This window comes from Dermacentor albipictus, chromosome 5 (genome assembly GCF_038994185.2).
Source record: "Dermacentor albipictus isolate Rhodes 1998 colony chromosome 5, USDA_Dalb.pri_finalv2, whole genome shotgun sequence".
In the NCBI taxonomy this organism is placed as follows: domain Eukaryota; kingdom Metazoa; phylum Arthropoda; class Arachnida; order Ixodida; family Ixodidae; genus Dermacentor; species Dermacentor albipictus.
In genome coordinates this window covers 127,098,519-127,124,469 of record NC_091825.1, presented here as the reverse complement: position 1 = coordinate 127,124,469, position 25,951 = coordinate 127,098,519, and the positions used below count along the sequence as shown (strand labels likewise).

General features: G+C 49.4%; 2 protein-coding genes across 4 annotated transcripts in view; one reads left to right on the top strand and one right to left on the bottom strand.

Annotated features, from left to right (window-relative positions):
* LOC135913934 (uncharacterized) overlaps positions 1–13,320 on the bottom strand; it is a 35,154-nt gene extending 21,834 nt beyond the window's left edge. Inside the window, exon 1 of one of the 2 annotated variants that reach the window (XM_065446630.1) lies at positions 13,252–13,320. The gene's annotated coding sequence lies outside the window, so the exon portion shown is untranslated. Of the gene's footprint in view, positions 1–6,328; positions 6,490–13,251 lie in introns of those variants that run through there. The other variant, XM_065446629.1, reaches the window with a different exon arrangement.
* The window catches only part of LOC135913935 (rho GTPase-activating protein 18-like), a 226,377-nt gene that overhangs the window by 142,413 nt on the left and 58,013 nt on the right, over positions 1–25,951 (top strand). The window lies entirely within an intron of this gene.

Sequence of the window (25,951 nt, the reverse complement as noted above, 5' to 3'; positions counted from 1 at the left end):
TTGACGACGTCCCGGACGGGCATCCCACCATTTGCATGGTGGCTGAATGGTTCGCAGCGCCAAAGTTCCTCATGGTGGGTTTTGTAGGAAACTCTATACTTAGGCTGACTAGCTGCGTAGCGTGTGCTGGCTCTGCGTGTACAATAATAGAGTTCTTTTTAAGCCGTATTCAGCGCGATCTTTTCGTCCTCCTTGTTCCGCTAGGAGATAAGGTGATGCGGACACGGACGACGTCGCTTCGGTTAGCGGAACGAAGCGTCTGCCGTGGCTTCGTTCGTCGCTCGCGGCGAACTAAGCGGAACAAGTCGTAGTGCACCGCGGGAGCGACAAAAAGCAATGGGGAGGGGGGGGGGGGGAGCGACCTGCGTGATGGGACCGCCCCTCTTACACGCTTTCGCTAGGCTTTCACGGAGCGGCCACCGCGCGTTCTTGGAACGGCGCGTACAATATCTAACACGTGGTTCTTTCCTCTCACGGCTGAAGAATAAATTTGTAAGGTTGGCAGTATACGTTTTGTGCGTGGCTGTTGTTTGCTGCTATAGTGATTTTAGCGCTGCTTCTGCAGATAACGTTGCAGTGCGGAACTCTATACGCCGCGTCTACGTGCTGCTTTGGAACGTGGTTACGCCAACTAATGCAGCCGGCGGCCGTGAAGAGAACAACAATCTTGAGCAGATTCAATGTGTGCGCTTTCAACTGGCGCACATGAAGGACAGCCGGAGTTGTTATGCTCGAGCAATGTTTAGCTGAGGACGGAGATCGCTTATATCGGGTTATGCGACTCGGTGTAGAACACACAGGACTATAGAAAAGGGCACAAATAGATACGCACTCCGAAACGATATTCAAGAGAGAGAGAGAAAGAGAGAGAGAGAGAGAGAGATCGAAAGGAAAGTTCTATGTTTTCTCCGACAATTCACTTCATACCACTGTACGAACTCGCCCACATTTCTATTAAGCATCACTCAAGCTTTCAGTGTAAACGGGATGATAGCTGGAGTTTGAAGAAGGCTCTCTGCAGCGTTCAGCGGCCCTCGTTTTTCTGCCGTGGTTCGTTGCAATTATGTTAATTTACAGGGTTTAGTTTTTTTACCGGATACTGCTTGAGGAACTCACTAGTGTCTGCACTCTGCTCTCTGGCTGCAGCGTTTCATCTCGATATCCGTACTCTTCTGCCTGTGGGGATTCCATTTTAACACATTTACGAACAATGCCTTCCGGTGACGGTCCTGAAGGGATACGTCACTGACGTTTTTGCGCCGAGCGAACCAAACGGAAGCCACCGTAAAGAGTGGATCAAGGCTTAAGAGCTGAAAATTCATCGCTTGGCTTTGGTTGTTCTCATCTATTTCCGTTTTATGTCTCGCGCACCGTCGCTTGACTTCGTTTTCGCCGCCTCTCAGTGTCTGCGCTTGCCCGTTGTCTTACGTTCTAAGCGCAGTGGCGTTTTACGCCAGCGTGTCCGGCGTCTTCCCATCGAATATCTATAACGGTTCTTATGTTGCCGCCGGCACAGATCTGAATCGACGTCTGCTTTTGATGTTTTTCGCCTCGATGCGTTCTGAAAAGGGTCACCGGCCACAGTTTCTTGCTTCCCTGCATTGTTTCAAGCAGGGGAAGAAAAACAAAAGGCCCTCGCCGCACATTTTCAGTTGATGACATGTTCAGGCACATCGAGGGCGCGGTTGCAAAGCGCGCCCAACTTTTTACTCCATACTCACTCGCGCTGTCAAGGAAGCTTCGAGTCCCTCCTTGCCAATATACAATGTCACTTAAATTAAACCTGACACATAACATTCCACGGGCGGCGCAGGTGACGCAATCGGGACCGCCGATCACCGCGCGCTGTCGCTCAAAAGCACGTCGCCTCAGACAATCGTCCGCTGATGCAGATAGACCTGTCACGGGGGGGGGTTCAGCCCGCCGCCAGACGTCAGTGGCCATCGAACGCTGCGTGCGTCGACTAACTGGCGCCGTGTTGTCAGGGCCCGTTGCCTGGGCGGAAATAACATTCCGTCGCTCGTTGCGTAGAGGCTCGAGGGCGTGGTCGTTCGCGCGGCGAGCTTTCAGTTTTGCCCGCGCTGCTTGGAATTCGCGATAACGGAGCGAGCGGGCGCGCAAGGCAGGTCGTCGATGCCGGAAGGAGCTAGCGCCGTCGCCGGAACAGCGCGTGCTGCCCCCAACCAAGTATAGGATGACGAGGCGAGGCGGCCAGCCAAAAAGCTGCGGAGTGCTGCCGGACGGTGGCATGCACGCTGTGGGTTGCCGTGTAGAACCCTGTGGCACGCGCGCGTGCGTTAAGCTGCCTGACTTTGGTTGGCGTGCGTCGCGCCCTGGTGGCCGCCACGCGGTCAACGCGAGCAACTCGCGGTCGTGCGCGGTAACGCGCGCGCGCCGCGCGCGTGCCACTGTGCGTTTCGACGCGGCGACGTTTCCTCGACGCAGAAAAGAAAACTGCACGCACCTCTATAACCTCCGCGACGAACGTTTTCCCGGTAAATGTAGTGTGTAAAGCGCGGTTTCCTGCGGCTACACTAAAGCTTTCGCGTGCCTTTCGCGTTGCGTCCGGCCGGCCTTTGGACGGCTGTTTTGCTCCGAGCTACGACGTGTGCGAAGCTTTGCTTGTACAGTTTGGCCGCGCGATGTTCGACGTAAGCAAAGCGAAGTCGAGCGCTCGTCGTTTTGAAGGGGTGGAGTGAGGGCGATGACCGCGGCATAAAGCAGCATGCCTAGATCGTCGAATGCCATCTCGTTGGCTATTAAATTTTGTTCTTTAGCGCGAGGCCGCGGAACTTAAACCCAGCCGCAGCAAACCCGTTTCGATGGGAGGAGGGAGGGGAGCAGTGTATCTAGCGGTGGGCGGACCTATATACCTTGCAAGAGTTGACGTCGACTGTTCCGCTCGTGCGCCACTTATCAAAGGCGGCTGAGTTTGAAGCCTGTCGCAACACACTATTAGACTATAACGGCGAGGACATAGCTGAACGGGGACGCAACACGCTGCGTGCAATCCGTACTACTAAGCACTGCCAGCTCAAACACATGTCTCAACTATCATACTCCAGCTGTGTGTCAAGGATGAATATGAGCAGTAGCCTGTACACCTCTCTCCTACATACCCGAAGTCCTCGCCGGAACAAATTGTCACTTGCTCTTGTGTATGGAGCCAATCTACGCTTGAGGATCCTTCTATTAACACTTTGCGTTCTGTAGTCAAATAGGTGGGAGTGGATTGAGAAAGTGCTCGTTTACTTATTCCTACTGGAACTTCAATTGTTCCCAGGTGGCCGGAACTAATCTGAAGTCTGGTGCCCTCAACTACATATACCTCGTTCCTGATAACCAGTGTGTGGCTTTGAGGCGTTCAACGCCGGCAGTTATTACGAATTCCACTATGACAGCAGCTGCTCAAACACATGCAGAGGGGCAGTTTGACGAACTGTGGCATTTTACGCGTTGTCCTTTGAATCGCTGCGTTGGGATGTCAGTGAAAGTTCTTGCACGGGCAATGCAGTCGGCGCGAAGGAGCTTCCACATGCACAACCCAGTCTTCAGTCGTTTCTTGGACAGCGTGTCTCCTGTTTGACTTGTCTCGTACGTTGAACTCTGCTGGATATGCATGATTGCAAGGGGTCCCAGCTGTGGTGTTACGGTAAATGAACGCGTCTCGCGCCACGATAGCACCGCGGTATATATCAGCGTGTGCGCCAGAACTGTGTGGGAAACCGGTCCACACCGTCGTTCAAAGTACAAACAAACCGGTTCAGTGCATATAAAACAGTGCGGCCAAATGCGACCCGTTCATTGTGAGCTTGGTGCAAGGAGCGACGTCCTGACCGCATTTGCATGTATCGCGGAGGGTTCGCAGACACCGAGGGTCTGGCTAAGGAGCTGCGCTCACATATCGGCCAGGTCATCTCTATATGTGCGCTTCGTTCATACTTTTGCAGCAGGCCGTCCGCAGCTGATACTCTCCCTCCTTTGATCTACTCGCCCTCACGCTTCGGTTTTCTCGCGTTACAAAACAAAAGAATTGAACTCGGCGCGTAGTGCCGATTGTTATGTCAGTTGTTTATGCACCGTGCTTTCACGGTCGATACACAACTGCCTGTGTCGAAGAGCTATTGCTACGGCGTTGTGCCAGTGATCACAAGGTCAGTGGTTAGATTGTGCAGTTTTTGTAAAAAGTATGCAGGCTATATTGGCTACGACCACACACTGACTAGAGGTTGTTCGAAGAAGTTTCTGTGGTGTTCCGAAAACTTCCAGCGCCCTGAGTGACGAAAAGGACGCCCCCTTTCCCCAGCACAGGGTAGCGAGCCGGTACTTACACTGGCTATAACCTCCCTGTCTTTCCTCCCCTTTGTCTCCTCCTCTCCTCGCCTACTCACCATCCGTAGGTCTGAAGTGTCAGGTGCACCACGAGAACCGCATCACACAGTCGAATGACATTTATAGTGGAGGTACGTATACTTAAAAAAAAAAGTCAAGGCTGTACATCACAAAAAGCTGCATGATGGTATTCATGACCCTGGTGATTTATGTCGGTTTCATGAATAAAAAAAAAAAAGAAGACAAGCACCGATATACAGTTATTTTACTTCAAGTTATGGTATACAAGCGGTGAACCGAGCGAAGGATCTGCGTCGTGTGTTTTAGCATATACTCCTGGCCACATTATCCGCGCTTACTAGTGTGTCGAGTCACATAAGAAACAACATGACGTAGTTTTGGTAGATGAGACAGTTTGGATGTTCCTCCAACGAAATCTGTAAAAAAACGCTTCACATGTCAGCATTAGCTTTTTTTTTTGTTCACTTGCATTCCTGATCAAGCAGTGTGAGGAACTTAGACTCTAAGGTCCCTCATTGCACGTTCTGTTTGGAGCAGCATTTTCACCGAAGCTGGCGCTTGGCTCTTTTTCGGGAACAACACTGCCCCACAAGCAACAATATACAGCGGTAGTCTCTCGATGAGTCGCGTAAATCCCGACAAAACTCGAAGGAATTGTCTCTTGCACGCGCAGTTAGGTTATGTTTATTGGGTTGTATGAAAAGTTCCACTGTGACAGGGGACGTTTGCTAGTACACAACAACTTCTACCTGCCACGAGTTAAAAAAAAAATTCATGCCATGTGCACTCGCTGTTTAGCCGTATGTATAGTTCCCCTCCTAAGAGTAAACTTATGATCTTTGTTTTCCCATTCCCGCGGTGTAGAATAGCCAACCGGACGTTATTCTGGTTAACCTCCCTGCCTTCCACTTTTCTCTTTCCTCCACTTCCTCCAAGAGTAAACTTAGCTGGTAAATAACAATTACAGCCTGTGAATTTCCGTTAGTTACTGGCAAAACTGTTGTTTTTTTTTTACACGAGAAAAGGAGCTATGTGTAATCTACGACAAGTCGGCCTCGGGCTTCACAACCGGCCAACGCTCGCTTTGTAGCCCGAGGTGGCCGACTTCGGCACAACCTGTCTTGTTGAGACGTCTGTGCACGCGGCGTGTGTGCGAGAACGGGGGTCACTGAACGGCCTCCTACTGGAAACGCCGCTCGTACGTGGGGTGAACACACTCGGGGCCTTCGAACTGCATGCGTCAGAGTCGTTCCACAACCTCCAGCGCAGAAACGGCTGTAGTTCGACACCCGATCATCATGCGGGCGCCATCTCCTATGCTGTTTCCTTGTGCTCGCGTATGGAGGTGCGGCCCATAGATTACGATTCACTGTCGTCTGGACTGTCGGTGACGCCACATAAGTATACGGTATTGTTGCGATTTCGAGGATCGTAGCGCGCGTCAACGCAAGAACGCGCGCGTGCGTAATCCTGGATGTCTAATAGTCTAATGTGTCCTGTAGCCACATTTTTTTTAAGCTCTTGGCGCTACAATCAACACTTTCACTTACTCACTGACTAGCTGTTGGGGTTAGGAGAGCAGATAGTTGGGCTATAGTTGATTGAAATGCGCTCGTCCCTGTCTTTTCGAACCATTTTTCTTATGTCTACGCGCAAACTTTTTTCAGTAGCTACTGTGGATTTGACATTGCGAGAATTATATTAGCATTAATAATAATAATTAAGAAGTTTTCCATCCACGGAGTAAATGGATACTTTTCCTATAGCTAAAACGGTCCGTTGCCATATGTCGAACGCCGGCTTCCGTTCTCACTGTCTGCGAGAAATTCCTAGAATACCACGCGTCGCCACTACCGGCGTCAACCCGTAATATGTAACAGCCGAAGATCACCTGTTGCCGTCAGAGAAGAGGACCGCACTAAGTTGCGGGCTCTTGTGACCCATTGCTATATCGCCCGGGTGTTATAGCACGTACCGTGTGCCGGGCCGTTGGCGCGTGGAGTCCTCACGTGGGCCTTCCCCGGGAACGGCTTAGCGGAGGCTCTTTCGGCGAGGCGACGGCCTGCGTAAGTGTCTGCGGCTGGTAGTCGTCGCTCGAGGCGGCGGCGAAGGCGATCGAGACGGCAGCGTGGACCGGCGGCCGAGAAAGGTCTAATTTTAGAGCGGCGGCTGCAGTGCGACTCGGCTCTGCCACACGTTCTCTCTCTCCCTCTCCGAGAGGTTTCATGACCCCGATCCGGCTGACCGACAAATCTGGGCCGAGAAAGCCTCGTCGAGTACGCGAGCGAGCGCGATCTTCGCGCGCCTTTATCCCGCGCCGCTAATCTCTCTCCTTTCGCCGCAGTTCGCAATCCGCGGGCCCCGTAGCTGCCCGTCTCGCCGCGTGTACTCACGTGCGCGATCGCGATATTCGGAGGATTTCGCCGCCCGCCCGGCGACTTAACTTCGCGGGATGTCGCAGTTGCAAAATGCACCCCGCGTACATCGAGACTCGATGCGGGGCGCAGCCTTTAAAAGCGTTGGAGGCCAAGGCGAAGATTGCGAACTCGGACTCGCGGGCACTTAGGGAATGTTGCTAAACTCGTCGACACGTTTTAGGGGAGTGGGTCTCGGTCTCTCGGTGTCGTCGATCTCGACATCTCTCAGGGGTCTTTAATTTTCTTTAAAATCCTGAGTAGCGTCGCACCCTGCTCTCATTACGTCGATCGTCGCCTGTTGATTGCGATCCTTTCCGTGTGCTCGCGGACGCGACGCGGCCAGCGTGAGTGATGCACAGCCTCGATCTTGAAACCGGCGTCATTCGGCCATTCAATTCTCGCGCCTGTGAGTGGCGGAGCGAAGAACGTAGACATAAAACGTTATTTTTCGATCAGGTATGGTTGGTGAGCTGGCGGCTTCAGTTTAGGCCGGTATGCTCGCTGACTGTCTCACTCACTCACTCACTCACTCACTCACTCACTCACTCACTCACTCACTCACTCACTCACTCACTCACTCACTCACTCACTCACTCACTCACTCACTCACTCACTCACTCACTCACTCACTCACTCGCTCGCTCGCTCGCTCACTCACTCACTCACTCACTCACTCACTCACTCACTCACTCACTCACTCACTCACTCACTCACTCACTCACTCACTCACTCACTCACTCACTCACTCACTCACTCACTCACTCACTCACTCACTCAGTCACTCACTCACTCACTCACTCACTCACTCACTCACTCACTCACTCACTCACTCACTCACTCACTCACTCACTCACTCACTCACTCACTCACTCACTCACTCACTCACTCACTCACTCACTCACTCACTCACTCACTCACTCACACTCCTCGCATTGTCGCTATATAAATCATGCGCTAAGTCACTGATGACACATGTCGCTATACTGCTGACTAACGACCTGAGGATAACAAACCAGCTGCGAGAGAGGGAGAGAGAGAAAAGAGGAAAGGCAGGGAGGTTAACCAGAGAAAAAGATCCGGTTTGCTACCCTACAACCAGCTGCGATTATTGTGATACGGTCATATGGGTGCTAAGCGTTCGGAATGCTTATCAACTTAGCAATTTAAATATCTTCGTACCATTGAAGCTGGACTATACACACATCCTTTGTATGCTCTTCAATCATTATCAGAACATAATTGTGATTGCAGTGGCGTACACGCGATAAATGCGTTCATCTTACGCTGACAGACAAAAGCGTTATTCGCGTCCTCAATATACTCGCTGTGACACATCTTTTGCCAACAACAGCACGAAATGAATTTTGGTCGATATCAGAGAGTTATCGCGCATAGAGAGACAGATAACACGAGAGAGGGAAAAATGAGATGCGAAAGGCGGGGAGGTTAACCGGAAGATTGTGTAATGCCCCTTGTGTAATGCCTTCGGGCCTTCAAGGTGATAATAAATGGAATCAAGTGAAGTGATCAGCATCCAGTTTGCAAACCTGCGTTGGTTAAGAAGTGAGGGGAGACAGTAAAATGCAAATAAAATGCTCACGCACAGAAAGAAAGAGAGAAACACAACTTAAGCAAACGTGTTCTCGGCGCAGGCGCTGTCACGTTTCAAGACACGCTGTTGCCGCTTTGATATACTGCTACTTTGCTACTTAACCTAACCTAAGCCAACAAGAGTAGTCAGACTCTTCTCTTTCTCGTTTCAAGCATTAACTGTATGCGGATTGTTTGTTCTCGCGGTTACGTAATAGTCAACGCGAGGCTGAAAAAAAGTACGGGATGGAGCGCGCCCATCAACGTTTACGTAGCTGCACAATATTGTTTTCGCTACCTGACCGTTACGTTCGTGTGACGCCGTGAAAGGTGCACTGCATTGCGCAGCGATGCAAAATTAGAGCCGAGAAGAACGGTTCGAGATAAGAAGGCGACTGCTGTCGGTTCCTTTTCGCCTCCCTTCCACGGACAACGCACCGAGCTCTACTTCCTGGTAGCGCTGTGCACAGTGGATACCACAGTCTTCTGAAAGCGTGCCAAGCGAGCACTGCGAGCACTCCCCCCCCCCCCCCCCCTCCCGGAGAAAAGATAGACACGAAGGAAATAATAAAAACGCTACTGAAGGAAGCCTGCTTTCCCCCGAGGAAACTGCAGCTTCTCTCTCAAAATGCGTGAGGTGCGATACTATAGCGACTCCTTTATAGCTCTCCGTAGCCTACGACTGTCTCCTGTATGCGTGTACGTGCAATGGTGAAACGTAGATCAAGGAAACCGCCGTGGACGTCCATTTCAAGAATATATGACTGCGAAACTAGAGTGGTTACACTTATCGTCGAATCTCTCGATGAGCCAAGGGGCCGAAGTTGCCACGGTGCAGTTATGTGCGCGTCGTCATGAATTTTCCAAGGCCTCGGAGTCCGGGTAGCATATTCCAGACACGAATCCTCTCTAAGCAACGCACCAGTGCGATATTGCGAAGCGGGCACGGTTACCTCAGTCTTATCGTTGATACTTATGAAAGATCAAAAGGGCAAAATTTGACGCGGCAATGTAACATTCGCGTCCCCATGAGTTTCCAGTGCCGTGGTCCCGACAGTAACGACACGAATTGTGCCTAAGGAGCGGCTCGAAGATGCTGGAATTACAAGGAGTGGCTTTCTCGAGTTCAGCGTCGCGCTGAGAGGCTCGGCCTAAATATCTGGGCGGCTTCGTTGTGCACAACGAATCACCCACCGTTAAGTGGTTACGTGAGCACGCGAAATCACGGTGCTTAGTGATCGCGTAACGAATCGGAATGGGGTTAATGAGCTTCATAGAAGCAGTGATGGAGCCTGAGTATGTACGACTGGTAAGTGACGGTTGTGCCTTTTCTTGGACGTCTCATGTTAAGGCAGCGTAACGCCTTAGTTTTATTGATTATGGTTCATTACTTTCCTCTATCGCATCCTTTATTGTTTCGCCGAGGGTTTGAGAACATTCCATTTGAACGAGATGGTTCTTACGCAGGAAGCTGCTATGCATAATTGCGTGCGCAACTTTTAGTGGTGGCAAGTAAAAAAAAAAAAGCTGTCCGACGATCACGATGCTCCATAATGCGAAATTTGAGCGCAGCTGTATACATGTTTTCATTTCACGATAATTAAGGCAAAGAATTTGAGACGGAAATCACCGCACCGACTGACAGTGGGCCGGTGCCGTCAGCGCCTTCGCAGAGGGAGGGGCATTATGGGAACGCTGTCACGACGAGCGGCGTTGGAGCCAGCTGTCGAAGAAGACGATGACGAACACGCGAGCGGTGGCACGAGCGCGTTGGCGCGTGCCAAACACTGAGAATTGAATGCCCTACGCAGTCTGTGTGGCTCCTCCTCCCTTCTATGCGCCGGGTATTGGTACAAACGACAACCTCGCTGAAGTCTAGATGTTCGTCGTGTCACACTCTGTCGACAGTGGCGAAAGAATAGTTTTTCCTTCGTCGCAATGGGCCTTCGGTCATTAATTGAGTGTGTGCTTGGAGTTATCTTTATGGAAAAAAAGAAACGCTATATATATGAATGCACAACAAATCAACATTTAATAAATTTTTGAACTGTGACGCAGAACAATGCAGAAAACGTCATCACAGTACCTTTAGTTTCTTTCAATGGATTCTTCAACTCCTTGGAGTAAAATTATATATCGTTGACGGCACTTACCGACAGTCCATCAGGGCGAGATGGCCGAATGGTTAAGGCGATGGAGTTTAACAGCCCATCATATTTCGTGACCGATAAAGATGACTGCGTCAAGGAAGGCAGCTGAGTTTAGTTACAGGAGCTGGTGAGCTCTGGTTGTGATAGGGATGGTTGCTGCGGTTGCTTATATCTTAGCAGAATAACTTTCATTTTTCCGGATAAGTGAGCTGCTGTAAACAATCCTAGCACTAAGGGCTCCTTCCTTTCGAATGACGGTGGCGATTTCTCTAACTCGTCGGTATATTTTATTTTTTACATGAAAACATTACTCAATCCATGCTTTAAGCGCACCATCCCAATCATAACTGGATTTCCGATGAGTGTATTGTGGCCCTTTACGTTGCGGAAGGCAAAATTAGCAGAATTCACGTGTAAACGAGAGTGTAATTGTGGTCGAGAGAATCGCGACCGATAAACGTCGAAATAATTCGTCGAATGCGACAAATGCTAGGTCAAGAGATTTCGAATAAGGGATTCAAGGGTGAACCTAAGACCTAGTGTAATTATTCACTCATGATATCTTTTTCAACAAATATAAAATCTTTGCCTTCACCAATTTCATTTGAAGGCGAGCTCTCAAATCGTTTATCCTTCCTTTGTAATCCCATTTGGCATCTCTCCTTCTCCCATTTGGCATCTCTTCTTCTTCTAACATAGCTGTTTTTCTGTGTTCTGCTCCTCCTTCTCCCTAGATCATTTTGTTTGCAAATTAACTAGTTTGTTGACGCCTGCATTTTGACTTTGTCATTGTGAGGATTGCTATCCTGTTGCAAGCTTGCGTGTACATTATGCAGGTTTGCGTTTGTAACGCCACTTATCCAGGGTACATGGCGCTCTTTAGTCATCATCGGCCCTTGCGCCATAAAAAGAGCATACATCATCATCATCATCATCATCATCATCATCATCATCATCATCATCATCATCATCATCATCATCATCATCAAGGGTCCCCTCTATGACCGTATTTTTATATATCACGTACCTACGTGCCGTCATTATAAGACATTCTGAAATTCTGAGAGCGCAGCAAGGCACTCGCTGGAGCGACGCCGAACCTGCTGCACGTGAAAACAAGTGCGAGGGAAAGTTACGGGGAGACAGAGATCCTTTTTTTTCGAGATTTGAGAAAGTTGAAATATTAGCCTGGTTGACTACTGGCGTGCTACTGTGGATGTCGTGTAAATAATAATAATAAAAATAAATGAGACGATCTCCACCGTCCAGACTGACGCACAAGCGGCAAATGCACCTATAGAGAGACATTAAAGCTATTTACAGAATTTTCGTTATACAGAGCACAGCTATCTCGCTCCAAAGTGGCCGACATTCCAGACGCATGTTCAGACATTCGCAACCGTCGTTTCGATTTCCACACGCCGCGTACGCCACGCTGGGCCAAGCCCGGCTCGCGGAGCGGCCCTTCTTTGCTCCGAATTTCGGCCGTCGGACGAGCAGCGGCGGCGGCGCAATGCTTATCTGCGTCCGACGCGGTTTTCCTTCACGGCCTCCAAATACGGCTTGCGCCGATTCGAGGCCAACGCAGGAGAGCCGGCGGCCTTGTCTCCCCAGACACGCGATGGTTTTGTCGCGCTCAGTCGTTATTCTCGGTCCGCTATCGAGCAGGTAAAACAGTGAGCGACCTTAACGGAGAAAAGAAGCGCCAGGTCGTCTGTGCCGCGTCGTCGCCGTGTGTACGCGTTCGCCGCGAGCGATTTCCTATAGGTTTGTGCTCGTGGCGCGTGGCTGCATAGACGGTCGATCATGCCGACGTCGAGAACGAACGCATTCGCGCGTCCTCGCGGTTGACTTCCGATGCGGCAATGTCGAAATCCTGCTGGTTTGATCTGGGTCCCTCGTGGATTGCGTTAGGTCCCTGATTGCTGTCAATGAACGCATTGACGAGAGCTGTAACGCGGGTCAACCTGGTATATAGGTGACCCGTGGCAGAATGGGAGCGCGGACGAAGAACGTGAAACAGCCTGCGTCGAGCGACAGCAGCCGGTTTTAGTATCCTTCGCTCGTTAATCGAGGCGCTTTTGGAGAAAGGAAGACGAAAACTGTTCTTGAAAAGCGAAAGAAAGTGCAAGTGGCTGGTTCGATTGTCTTGCTCCTCTGTTAGCACTCTTAGGTGACCTCTTGGTGGGCAGGAGACTGCCCTTTGCAGGATCCAGTAGTTGATTGCAACAGCGAAGCGATGCTCTTATTATTGCTTACAGATGTACGTTAAAAGAACGACTTAGTTATATATGCAATCTTCCTTTCTTTGTTTTCATTCACAAGCGCCAGTAGCGCGTGAGAACATCCATGCTCGGATCGTCCAAGAAAAAACAGCAGGAGCTCGTTTCGTAAAAGTGGAAACAGATCCCTGCGCCGAAAGTTTCTTGAGGCGAGCAGCGCGAAAAAAATACTTATTACGAAGGCAAAGAAGACGGACACAGCGCTGATTATCAACTGAGCTTGTTGCTTCTTACTTTTTTTTGCCTCGGCTTTAATAACGTTTTCGCCACGTGGTTGTTCAGTCCATATATAATTTCGCGACTAGTTGATGGTCAGCGCTGTTCGCGTCTTTCTTGCCTTCGTAACAAACTTTTCTTTTTTTGTGCTGCTCAACTCAAGAATGGAATACCAACTCGCACAGCAAAGCATCCTGCCGAAAGTTTGCCAAACCAAGAAAAGAACGAAAATGAACGACGTACTTTTACGAGTCTCAGCCGGCGAGTTTTCTTGACCACCAGGAACTAAACGGTGATTCCCTCTGTGGGCCACTTGTTGCTTCGAACGAATCTCGGCACTAACGAAACCAGGCCAATAAAGATTCACCCTGTCTTCGTTTTTCTTCCTTTCTTTGTCGTCGACGAAGCTGCAGAGTCCAAGAAACCGGTTCGTCCCTGTTCTCGTAAACGCTAGTCGTGCGTAAGAAGAAAACACTGTCGACTGCTTCGCGTTGCTACAGTGAGGATAAAAGAGGACGTTCGCTTCCGTGCGTCTTCCCAAACAAGTAGTTCAGCACTCGCTGGAAGCTCGCGCTCATTGGTCCACGACCGTGTGGAAAAGTGCTGCTGAACAAATTTGCAATACTGGCTCACTTCTCGCATAGGTTTTCATTTGCTGAAGTGCGTGCATTAAAGCACAGGACAAGCTCTCGAGACTGCACGTGGCCGCCTGATATCATGAACAAATTGAAGTAGCGGTATTGAATTGTTGGTGGTGACCTGCCAAATGGACCGTTACTTGTACTTCCTAGCACATCAAACATGCCACAGACTTGCCCCGCTGCAGCAAGTATTATACATCACCCTACCTTCACGGCAGAGGTCAGCATTCATAACGTGAAACGGCCTGAAACAGCATGCAGATACGCCTAAGTGGTGCTAGACATCGCGTACTCCTTTAAGTGCTGGCTTGAACCGATGTTGTGGATTGATGAGCATGGCGGCATGTTTCTCTGTTTGAGACCGTCCCAAATCAACAATAGATGCATTCTTACTACTGTTTGTACAACTACTGCTGCAGCTTGATCTTTAGCACCGAGTAAGATAGCAAACCGGCGTTTTCTGTTCTGGTTGGCCTCCCTACCTTTCTCCTTTCCTTGGTCTCTATATCTTCTACTATACTATACTATGCTAGCACTGCGGCTACTTCGTTTCTTAACGAGCAACAACCAATCAGTTATTGGCATGCGCGGCTGCATGTTTCCAATCGCTTTAAACGTTTCACCGGGTCCCCGCCGGGATTCGAACCTTCCCCTACGCTGCGAACGTAGACTGCGCGTCGTCGCCGCCAGTAACGAGGGAGAAGTGTGCGCAGACGGGGCTGGCTCTCTCCTCCTCCTCTCCGCGGGAGAAGACAATGGCCTCTGAAGGGCGGCCGTGAAAGCTTCCGCGAGGCTTGCGTAACTCAGTCGTGACCCGACCTGGTTCGTGGCCCCGCGTATAGGCCAAGGGCTTCGCGCGCCCTCTCCGCCGGCGGCTGACGAGCTCTCTGCGTCGAGAACGCACCGTCTCGTGCGCGTCGTGTCCGCGCCGGTCGCGTCGTCCTCGCGCATCTCCTTCCTTTCCACAAACGCTTGCGTTGTTTGACCGCCGGCGGGGCCACGCCAGAGAGACTCGCTTATGGACACCCCCATTGCCTCTTCTCCTTTCTCTTTGCTGACACGCTTTGGCGCGCGGCGTAGCGCGCGCGAGCACACCTAACAACAGCGCTGGAAACGCGGCGCCGCGGGAATGCCTGCCCCAGTTCTCGTGCCCCGAGAGTGAAAAGGACGCCTGCTTGCCCGGCGTTATAGAGAGTTGCGTGAAAGAATGCCCGCGTGACGACTGCGCTCTGTTCTCGTCGTTTCGGTGGATCGTTGCGAGAGGACGGCGTCTTGTGCATAAGGCGCATACAGAGTGGAGGGGGAACAACCGATTATTAGCTTGTACACAGGGGAGAGAATTTGGCAAAAGTGCGTTTCGATGATGCGTTTCGAGCCGCATTGAAGGCGATGTTTGATTTCCCAGTGATGCGCGTCGCAAGCCCAGCCCAGTCAACCGACCTCAATGAGCTACTGCAGTTTCTGTGTACAATACCCCCCCCCCCCCCCCCCCCTCCGGCAAGAACCTACACCCTCAGTGTTTTCTTTCTTTCATTCTTTCTGTATTTCTTTCATTCCTTCTTTCTTTATTTCCCGAATGCGTCTGGCCGTCATCCCTGAAATTTAGTGCCCTGCAGCGCTCGCTACTAAATTCGCCGCGGCCCGGTGCACGGAACAAGAAGGAGAACGAAGTTTAGTCGCGCACTAGCACCTTTTCACTTCTTTGGGGTGTGTAGGTACTAAGTGTCGCGCAGATATCCCGGAACGTTTACTGTAAGCTTTCGCAAAAGAAAGTTGGTCCGAGACCTAGAAACGGCAGCCACGGCTGTAAACGTACATTTCCTATAAAGGAAAAGAGGAAGACTGTTACGCAGAATAATGCGGGCTGGCATCAAATAAAAAAATGTATTAGGACGACGACTTGGTGCTGGCAGTTGTGCTGAGGTGTGGGTTGTGATATAGGCGTAGCTGACGATGTGCATGCAACACGCAGAGATACAATAGGAACACGGAGGCATTGTGGATAGCTATAGTGCTATAGTGTGACTTTGACTTGCTGGGTTGGTGGGGGAGGGGGGGGGGGAGGGGAAGGAGCATGGGTTATTGAGACGCTCTTCGCGATGGAAACCAGTGCGTCGCAACCTCGCCACTTTACGACGTTGTTATAAAATGCGCAACTGCACTGTGCCCGTGCAGTGCATGGTGGGTTATGAATGGAAATATTTGTCTATAGCCTTGTCCCGTTCAGTCTCGCAGTAGTGGCAGCCAGTTTTGTTCCACCTCAATGCGAAGAAAAATCTCCGTGAGCCATGGCGTTCTATGATGTACTTTCGTTGCCTTGGTGCTGGCTTTCGTAGTGAAATGCAATACTCCTGGCTTAATTTAGCAGACGCTTTGACAATGTAAAAAGGACAAGAAAAAAACAAGTAGGGCAAAGACTCAGGAGTTCCGAGTCAATGGCTGAGTTAAACAGCTCCAGCGCAATGCACGCTTTCACATTACCAAACAATTAACGCGAGTCATATAACCTAACGAATGTTTATATAAGCACTGCTCAATATTGGTCTTCGCTTGGACACCACAGTGCACTGCGCGGCAGCTGTTGTCACTTTGAGACCCTGCAAACGGGCAAGTACATCTGGCGGTTAGAGTTATCGGTGGCATGGTGAAACCCTCAGCCATGAGTTTGCGATATAAGTTTAGTACTACACTTCTGAGGGATAAGCATGGCGTCCATGGGTAGTACAAGGTCTCTTATGTATTTAAGTGCCGCGTCCTTAACCATCATGAGTGGGTGGTATAGACAACTTAAAGCTTCAAATCGGCGGAGAGGGCTGTCTGTCGGTTCCTCTGACATGTTTATCTGGGTGGTTAAAAAGATACACTGTACACTGTACTGTACTGTAAAAGACAAAAATACGAAGAGGGAAAAAAATCACGTTCTGCTTGCGTAGAACCGTAACAGGAACCGACAGCACTGCTTTAACGATCACGTTAAAGAAGGAAACAGTACTGGTTACAGCACTGCACTGGTTGCATTTTCAGAGCCCGTTCCAGTACTGCGCGTTTTCCTTAATTATGCGAAAACGGTCATCTAAGGGCACCGAAGCAGTACTTTGGCGCGAACCAGTAGTACTTCATCGCGTCTTATAGCACCTTCTGCTGGCCTCTTAACTCTTCTTGTTTCTCCGCTGTCTATTCCTGTAGTTGGTGGCGGCCATTCGTTCCATCCGAGCAACTGTGCCGTGTTAGGTGGTACGGTGAACGCCATCACTCGCTAAAGAAAGCGATGTCGCCATTTTATCGCGCCAGAACCGAAAGTAATGCGAATGAAGTGGTGCGGCAAGCCCTTCCGGAGACGTCGTTAACTTGAAAGAGTCTGATCACTGTTTCAAGCTGCATACGTTTGCATTATTAGTGGACACCCCCATACAAAATCGGCATTGTAGGGCCGGAGATTACTTCATTTTGTTGCTCTCGAGGTTAATTAATTAATTTGTTCAGCGACAAAAATATTTTTATTGAGCTAGAAACACGCACCTTGTGATGTCCCATCACCAAAAGTTCGCGTAATCATCGGTAGCGTGCGGAAGATGTCTTTAGAGTCATTCCATAGTCCGCACATCAGTAAAAAAGTATGTTTCGCGCGGAAGGAAACTGCTGAGCCACGCCTGGTGGTCTGATTTCCGAATTTTCAGTCTCTTCAATCACAGCTGCAATGACAACGAGTCGTGGCTTTTAACTATCCGGGAACAGCCGGGAACGCAGGAAGGCTTAACTGTTGAGGAAAAAGATAAGCGCCCGGTGAAGCGTTTCGCGGAAAGCGGTTTTCGTCACGGAAGGTTCTGCTAGCTGCGCGTCTAAAACCAGAGTCCCTTGATACTTTTACTGGTCACGAAACTTCGTCACGCTGTAGCAGAGCTTCACACTCTGGCAGTTACCGCGTGGCGGCACCAGCGGTTCAGAGAGGGCACGTTGAGGGGGGCTACTCGGGAAGCGGTGTGGCAGCTGGCCGGTATGGTATGGTACGATGTACTTTATTCAGGTCCTGAAGATCAACCCTTAGGTTGACGCAGGCGGCTCCCACGTCGGGACAGTAAGGTTTAACCTCACCGCCGTATCGTGGGCCTTCTGGACGGCCTGTACTAGATCTAAAAGAACTCCACTGTGTAGGACTCGCCGCCACCGGTCTCTCTCCTTGTCACAGTCTGTGAAAGACACAGGACACTGCCAAAGCATGTGACCCAGAGTAATAATGCCATTACACTTCTCGCTATTGATTGGTACCTCTCTTTCTGGATATAGCTTGTTAATAAAGTTTGGACTTGGATAAGTTCTCGTCTGCTGGCCTGTGTGGTCGTGTGATTTTCGTATCGGCTTTACGTGCTCTTTCTGTCTTTTAGCTTGCGCATAGAAGCTAGAATGGTCCTCAGGGGCTTGCAGAACAACGCCGAAGGCTTGTTGTGTGCAGCAGTGTCATTCTGGCTACGGAGGGACGAACGAAAGGAGCTGCCAACTTTCGTGAAATCAACCGCCGAGAGAGCGCACTGGACAGACAACTCGATTACCGTAGCACCTGCCCTTGGGTGTCTTTGACTAAGTGTCCCAGCTAACGTTAGCCAAGCTGGTTAAAAGAAAGGAAAAGAAGAAAAAACACGGAGCAAGATACGATTATGAGACCTATACTGTGTTCGGTTGTCAGACCTCGTTTTTCTTTCTTTCTCGTTTACCAGCTTGGTCAACGTTTGCTCTTACACTTTATGTTTATTTATTCGCGCTTTTGATTTAACTACTTACTTGTCGTTCAGCCCCTTTTTTTCTGTACTACGCAATGTACTTGATTCTGAAACGAACAGTATTTCAGAGCAGTATCTTTTGCGTTCTTCAAACGGTCGTACCTTTTGCAGTTGTTTGAAACACTATGTGACGGACTGATTTCAGAAATGTTATGAGGTGTGCAAAGTTAGTCACTTTTGCGTGCGAGACGTGCGCATTCTTCGCAGTGGCTTTAAGATCCTGCCTGGTAGGCAGACTTAGACATTTACTTTAATCGATGTAAACGTGTACGCCGCCACTGTGCAGCTCATGTACACATCTGCAAGTTCAGTTGCCGCTGTGGTGATACGAACAAGATCCGTCAAAATACAGCTAAAATGTCACGTGTATCATCAACGTCAGCTGCTGAACTGGTAGCCCTGTGTGCGGCCCTTCATTTCATTCAGGAGGAACCACGCCATGCATGGTCAGTCTTCTGTGATTCCAAGGCAGCCCTACAGAGTGTACTCCCAGCACTGCGCCATGGATCACATGAGTAGCTCGTCGCAGAGATCAGAGAAGTCCATCATCGCATAGTTGACGAAAGACACGATATAATATAGCAATGGTTGCCTAGTCACTGTGGCATACATGGCAGTGATCGAGCGGACGCTGCTGCCCGATCTGCCCATGACAGCGTTAACTGCGTTGCCATTCCTCTTTCGAGAGCCAACGCAGCGAAAAAACTTTCCGCACTTGCGCGTGACCTGATATTAGCTCAGTGGAATTCATCCGAGTTCACAAGTGCACGCCTTCATACCCTGGACCGTAATTTACAGCTCCGTATTCTTCCCGAGCTTCCACCACGTAACTGCACCCTTCTAGTCCGTCTATGGCTTGGAGTAGCATTTTCAAATGCGTACTGCGTTCTTATCGCAATGGCCAACTGCCCACTTTGTGACTTCTGCGGGTGCAATGAAACAATCGCGCACCTTCTTTGTCAGTGCTTTAGTTCCAACCCACAATGAGCAGTCCTTTCAGCCACCCTAGACGAACTGGACAAATGCCCAATGACAGAAAACGACATCCTTGTAAACTGGCCTACTCGAACGTCAGTGCGATCCGCTATGAAGGCGCTGCGGCGGTATTTAAAAGACACGGGACTTTCTGACAAATTGTGACTGTACACTGTGTGACGTTGGATTGTACGGTGACACTGCGTAACACTAGGAACGCCTTTGCAGGCTGCATTACAGTGCCTACACAAACAGTTCGTGTGTGTGTGTGCGTGTGTGTGTGTGTGTGTGTGTGTGTGTGAGAGAGAGAGAGAGAGAGAGAGAGAGAGTGAGTTCCGTTATTTTTTCATTTGCTTATCCTTTTCTCTCTCTCACCTATCGCATCCCTTTGCCCCTCCCCTAGTACAGGGTGGCCAACCGGAGATAATCTCTGGTTAACCTCCCTGTCTTTCCTTTGCCTTTCTCTCTCTCTTTCTCTACTTTAATCAGATTTCATAGAAATAACCAAACCAAAGCTGGGCTCGAGCAAAACTCGTGCGGATCAGCCAACTTCATCCATATTTCGAATAGTTGCGTATGGTCTTGAGATTGGTGGTGGCACCGGACTCGTTACATTGGTTTGTGAAAGACAAAATAGGTGCGAAACGACAATATTTCGACTGCTCTGCGAGCCTCGGGTTATCCACTTTGTTCGGGGAAGCAGGTTGGTTAAGCGACCTTAACACTTGAAGGTGATCGGTATAATCAGTGCGCCGTCGCGTTGGGTCAAGAAACCGTTTTCGTTTTCCACGGCAGTCATGAAATGTTTCGTGTTCTTCACGTGATATCTGTTTGTAGCACGGAGCGTACCAGTATGTCCTGTCTTCTATCATCAACAATGGGCGTCACCAGGTGAGGCTGACGACTGTAACAGAACGCGCAGAGATTCGTGTAGTGATGTAGCAAGAGGTTCGCACGAGCAATTAAATTGAAGCACTAAAGGCAAACACTGAATCTGACTGAGTAGATTGTCATTTCTCCACTTTATGTGCTTCTGGTTCACGGTGAGGAGTGGCTTACAAGCGGAGAAAGAGGAAAGCTGAACTTCCGCTTTTGAGTTTCGATGCAGACTGCGTCAGTCAAAGTTGCATTACGTCACAGTTTGTGGTAGTGTCGCAGATTTAAAATGCTACAATATTACTTCAAGTTTCTCTAGAACACATTTTTATACATTTTTTATATAGCCATTACGCACCTAGCCCCATGACTACACTCCGCGAAAATTCTTGACGTCGAAAGAACTGCCTCACGAATTTTAAGACTGCCAACGCCACCAATTTTTCGATGCCCTACGATGCCTAGAACATTATCCGTGATGCACCTCATTACGAGCTATAGGCACACTGTAAAATAGTTTACACCCTTAAAAGTGAAAAAAGGTGTAAATGTGTCTATAACCCGCAGCCTTAGGATCTGAGTTATATAGATCACATCCCAGGGGTGTGATCTATATAGCCACATTTACGCCTTCTCTCACTTCTAAGGGTTTACATTATTGTACAGGGATGGTTTAGTTCCTAGATGTGAAAACCGAAGAGCTAGAAAATTGATCTGGCTTTCGGCCATTTCTCTCATCGTCTTCGAAAGAGGCAATCTTATTTTTGAATTCTTATTGTACTACGTTTAAGATGTGGTGTAGCACGTACGGTACAAACAGCATTGCGATCTCGGCGGCCTTACTTTTCCGACACTCCAAGACATTATAATTAGCGCCCCATCAAGTACGCCTGAACGCGTTGACGGTTTTGCTTGCAAAGTGCTCGAAAACATTATGTAGACATGCGGTGTGTTTTTGTTACATCCTCTATGTAAACAGCACTGGGTCCTCGCTACCCCTTTGCTTTTCTGTCCTTTGTTTGCGTAGCCCGCTGATAGCCATCATGACTAGACATGTAGTTAAAAGCGCAAGCAGAGCATGGTATCCAATACAAAACTGGGCTCCTTTGTAACAGAAGCAACTCCTTATAATTTCACCGTGTGCTGCCAACTCGTGCAGTCTGGGTATTGACGTGCGCGCAGCCACATACAGATTCAATGGTGCAGCAAAATCGGAGACAAAATTTGTTTTTAGTAAATTTTCTTTTTTTGTACATAAAATGTTATTATTTTGTCGGTGTGTATTTTGTCTCCTGTTCATTCATTTTCCTCCAAAACTTGTGGCTCCTTCTATGTTGAAAAAGGCTAAGTGTTAATCCTTAGCCTTTTAACCGAATCAAGTATAGTAGTGGTGGTAGCATATTTATCCATTACTTGAACTTCCGACTTCGTAAGGATATTTGTTTTTTCATTCTCGCTTGTTCAACCCGTGGCTGATGCCGTAATAAAACTGCTAGTGCGAATAGAAAGGAAGGAGCAGAAGAAAAGAAAATTCAGTTTCACCCGAAGGTTGAAGTACTTACAACGATAGCAAGGTTTAGCTTCGCGCTTGAACTTTTCGGACGGTGTTCTAACTACACGTGGGTCTGGCTAACGCGAACGCGATATACGCTGGTACGCCAAAATCTCTGGCAGCCTTAAAAGCTTGAACACGCCTTGTAAGGACTGTAATAATATCTCACAGGCGGCGTTAGGCTTTCCGTACAGAGCGGCGCGAGTAAAATGGCATCACTTTCAAGTTTGAGCACTGATATTGTTTTACACTTTTAATATTTAAGAGCCTGAGAAGATTTGGGATAAAAGGCGTGCGCTGCGAATGTAATGTTTCTTGACATTTGTTTGTGGTCCGCCATTCTCAAAATTCATAAGAATAATTTAGGCATGAACTTAAGGCCCGGTACGGGCAACTTTCGTGACTGAATAGTGTAGCAATATAACCCGCTTATACGGCATGGATTAATATATAACTTTCGATTGCCTAAACACACGCTGTCGCCTCACGGCGACAACGACGGCGAATATTCGCTCGAGGTGTCCATGTAATTGCCATTGAAATAATAATAATAATAATAATAATAATAATAATAATAATAATAATAATAATAATAAAGAATCGGGTACGCACGATTTTTATCAGAAGGGAGACATTGGTGTCGAGTTTCCGGTTGCAGTATTTACAAGAAAGTCAACTCGCCAACACGACGTGCACACAACAACAAAATTTTATTTGAGCGGTTCGTATTTACAATTGGGTGCGCCTGTAAAAGCCCCAGCTCGCTACGAGGGCAGTGTGACAAGGAGGAAGGACACAGTGTTCAAAGTCTTTTGCAGACGAGAACAACTCCAGTAGAGAAAGCTTCCATGCAGGGGAAATTAATGTGCCCACAAGGAGAGTGAGAGAAAGCATCCCGAAAGGAAAAAAAAAAGAACAGTGTACCACCTCGTCGCCAGCACAAAGACCGCTTCTCACTGGCGCCTCAGGGAAGACGCCGCCGCGGAGAAAGAAGCGCGACCCCTATTCGGCGACTGCGAGAGATGGGGCCACCGGGTGGCGATGCCTATCGTTAGCCAGGCCTCTCGAAGAAGCCGCCGAATTCGGCGGAGGGCGCGCACGTGATCCCAAGAATGGCCACGCACTCGGTTGACTCGAAATGGACAAAAGGCAAACACCACTTTTGATAAGACGAACAACGCCTGCGCGCTTCCTCGTCTAGCCTCGCTTCTCTGTTTCGCTGTGACACCAGGTTCGTTTAAGGAGTCGCCCGTGCCTTCTATCCGGATGAGCTGCAGTGGAAAGGTCAACACCACTCTGTTTCGAATTAATGAGGCGCATGTGCGCGGGATCTGTCATGCGTGCCCTGGCGCTCCATATTCTGCTCCAGGGTGGACGCGGACTCACTTCGATAAAGCGTACAGAAGCGACTCGCATCACGGATGTACTAGCTCACGTTGATGACGAATCAGTTTTGTAACTATGCGCTTTGAAATGCCTGCACCGTAAGCCGTCGCAGCGGAGGCCGACGATAGGCGTTGTTCGATCCTCATAACCAACAGACTTGTACAAGTGGCTGTAGCGCTGATTGGTAACGACTGTTATCTTGTATTGTAAGCGTGTGTTATGAAGGTGGGCTCTCAACGCGTGGGGTCGTGTGTGCCTGTGCTCAGTGTCTCTCTAGCTTTTCTCCATGTCTTTTTTCCTCCAGCTTTTTTCGTCTTCCAGTGTAGGTTACAGCGCGGCGTGTTATCTGTTCTGATTGACCTCCCTGCCTTTCCTATTTCCCTCTCTATCTTGATTTGAACGTACATGCTGCTTATGGACACGTACGTTTGCCTGAGTGTTCTCGTGAGTGTTTGTTTATAGCCGTAGCTTCCTGTGTCACATCATACTGAAACAGAGTACAAACAGCACAAAGACTGAGCTCTTCGAGCTGCGACGTCGCACTGGCGAACCGGCGTGCCCATTGCCATGCATGACGTTACGGAAGCACGCACGCTGTAAGCGTTGCTTCCGTAGCGTCGCCTTCTCGCAATCCGATTGTCTGTAGGCCGCCGGGCCACTTTTGTCACGCCGCAGCTAACGCAAGGGCCACCCGACGAGAGGGATGGGAACGTAGAAATGGGACGCTGCTCCAATGCTGCGCAGGGTTTCATTTTATCAAGAGTGGTGTCTACGAGGTGTATACCCGTCTCGAGAGTGTGGTTCTCGAGTGTGCGTGAGCTTACGTTCGCGAAACAACGTTACATCGGTGGAACCCTACGACGTCGTGGAAGTATTCTTCCTCTGTACAATCTCAAATGTTGTCGCTGGCCACCACGCGTCCCTCGAAGAAACGCGGAAGCCGTGCATTCACTAGTCTTCAGAACGCGCTATTTTTCAGCGCTTCTATACCTATTTTATGTACATTTCTTCCCAAGACGAAACGATGCAATCACTGCGAAGTGCCTTGCTATATACGAAGCGTGAGCTGCCAGCCTATAAGCTTCAAGCTAACACAATATAATTTGGTCAGAGCACTGGGAGTGGCTTAATATGTTTCAAGTTTCTGGTTTATAATATAGAATTATCGGCAGTGTTAGCTCGGAGCCGTTGTTAGCCCCTCCTGTTATGATGTTACGCTGGAGGCATCTGCTATGAAGGACGTTGGAGTGAGTACTCGAAATCTTTACACGATGAAGAAATGGCAACGCTTTTGGTGATAGTTTTCTGTTAGTCGCTGGATGCCCGACCGCCCACCGCGCTGTACTTTCCTCAGGCCGACCGACGAAAGAACATCGCGCGTGAGACAAGATGGTTCACGTGACACGGCTGCGGGGGCTGTGTTCGGAGTGCTGTCGTAACACGACTACCGCGGAGACGGCGCGAATTTGGTTGCCTTCGACACATTCTGACTCTAAGTCAGCGATTAATGACAGCTTGCAAATTGCTGCTCGCCAAGTCGTAATCAACATTGTTGCCGTTATGTATGCTAGCATGTATACTGCACCGCGATGTTTATAAAAGCTGTGAAACTAGCGACAAGTAACATAACACGATGTTTGTCGACGTCGCGATCCGCAACATCGTTGCGTCGCATTCGTCCTATTTTCCCCAGCGGTGTAGACTGTTGATAACGAGGCTGCTTACTAAGGCGAGCGCGCTCGATCCTGCAAGGACGTTTGTCTTGCGTCTCTGTGTAACATATCACATAGAGTGGCAGTTTAATTGGGCAGTTACGCCCCGTCTAGCTCGACAATGCTTAATATATGTGCTTTTCCCGCGGCACACTCGTAATGGCGTATCCAGACGACGGGCCATGGGCCAGGCGCCATGTCACCTGGTGTTTTGGTGTGCGGGGCTCGTGGCACCCTAGCGGCGAGCATGCGGACCACACGGACGAGGAATGCACGATCTTTTCTTTCAGAACCACAGACTGCGGATTCTTTTGAGTACCTACAGCCGCCAATTCTTGCAACAAGCGAAGTTCTCTTCCGGCAGCCTGATGAGCATCGTCATCGTTCGCAAATAGCCATAGAGTTTCATAGAATTACCAGAGAGAGGCGCTAGTGTTTACGGAAGTTGCAAGCTGGGCAGTTCAGTCAGCATGGCAATGATGGGTAATACGCGGATTTGGCTAAACTTCGTCCTTCTGGCTTTAAATGGCTTCGTTGCTTCGCAAAGTATGTTTTAACGAAAGTACTGCCTTATAAAGAATTGCAGAAATATTTAAAAAATTGTCCGACGGCAGGACGCGAACACAGGACCCTCTGGCATAGAAGCCGGTATTAAAAGCATATCGCCATGGACGCAAGGACAAGTGGAAGCACTGTACTTAGCAGCGACAATGCGCGCTTGCAGAGTTTCATTACCTTCTGCACTAAAAGAAAAGTATAAATTGCTTTGATATTTAGTCCAATTTAGGCCCAGCTAAAGCGTAATAAACGAAGCCAGAAGAACGTGTGAAGCCCCAAGCACGATGATCCGACAAATCCATGCACTACCCATAATTCCCACGGTGTCTGAACGATCGCAGTGCCAAGGCTCCCTCTAGTAATTATTGTAGGAAACTCTATTCAAATAGCAGTCGCTTAGCCGGTTTTTCACGGCCGCTAGTTCGAACGCTAGTGCTAGTGGCCACGTCAGCTCGTGTGCACACATTC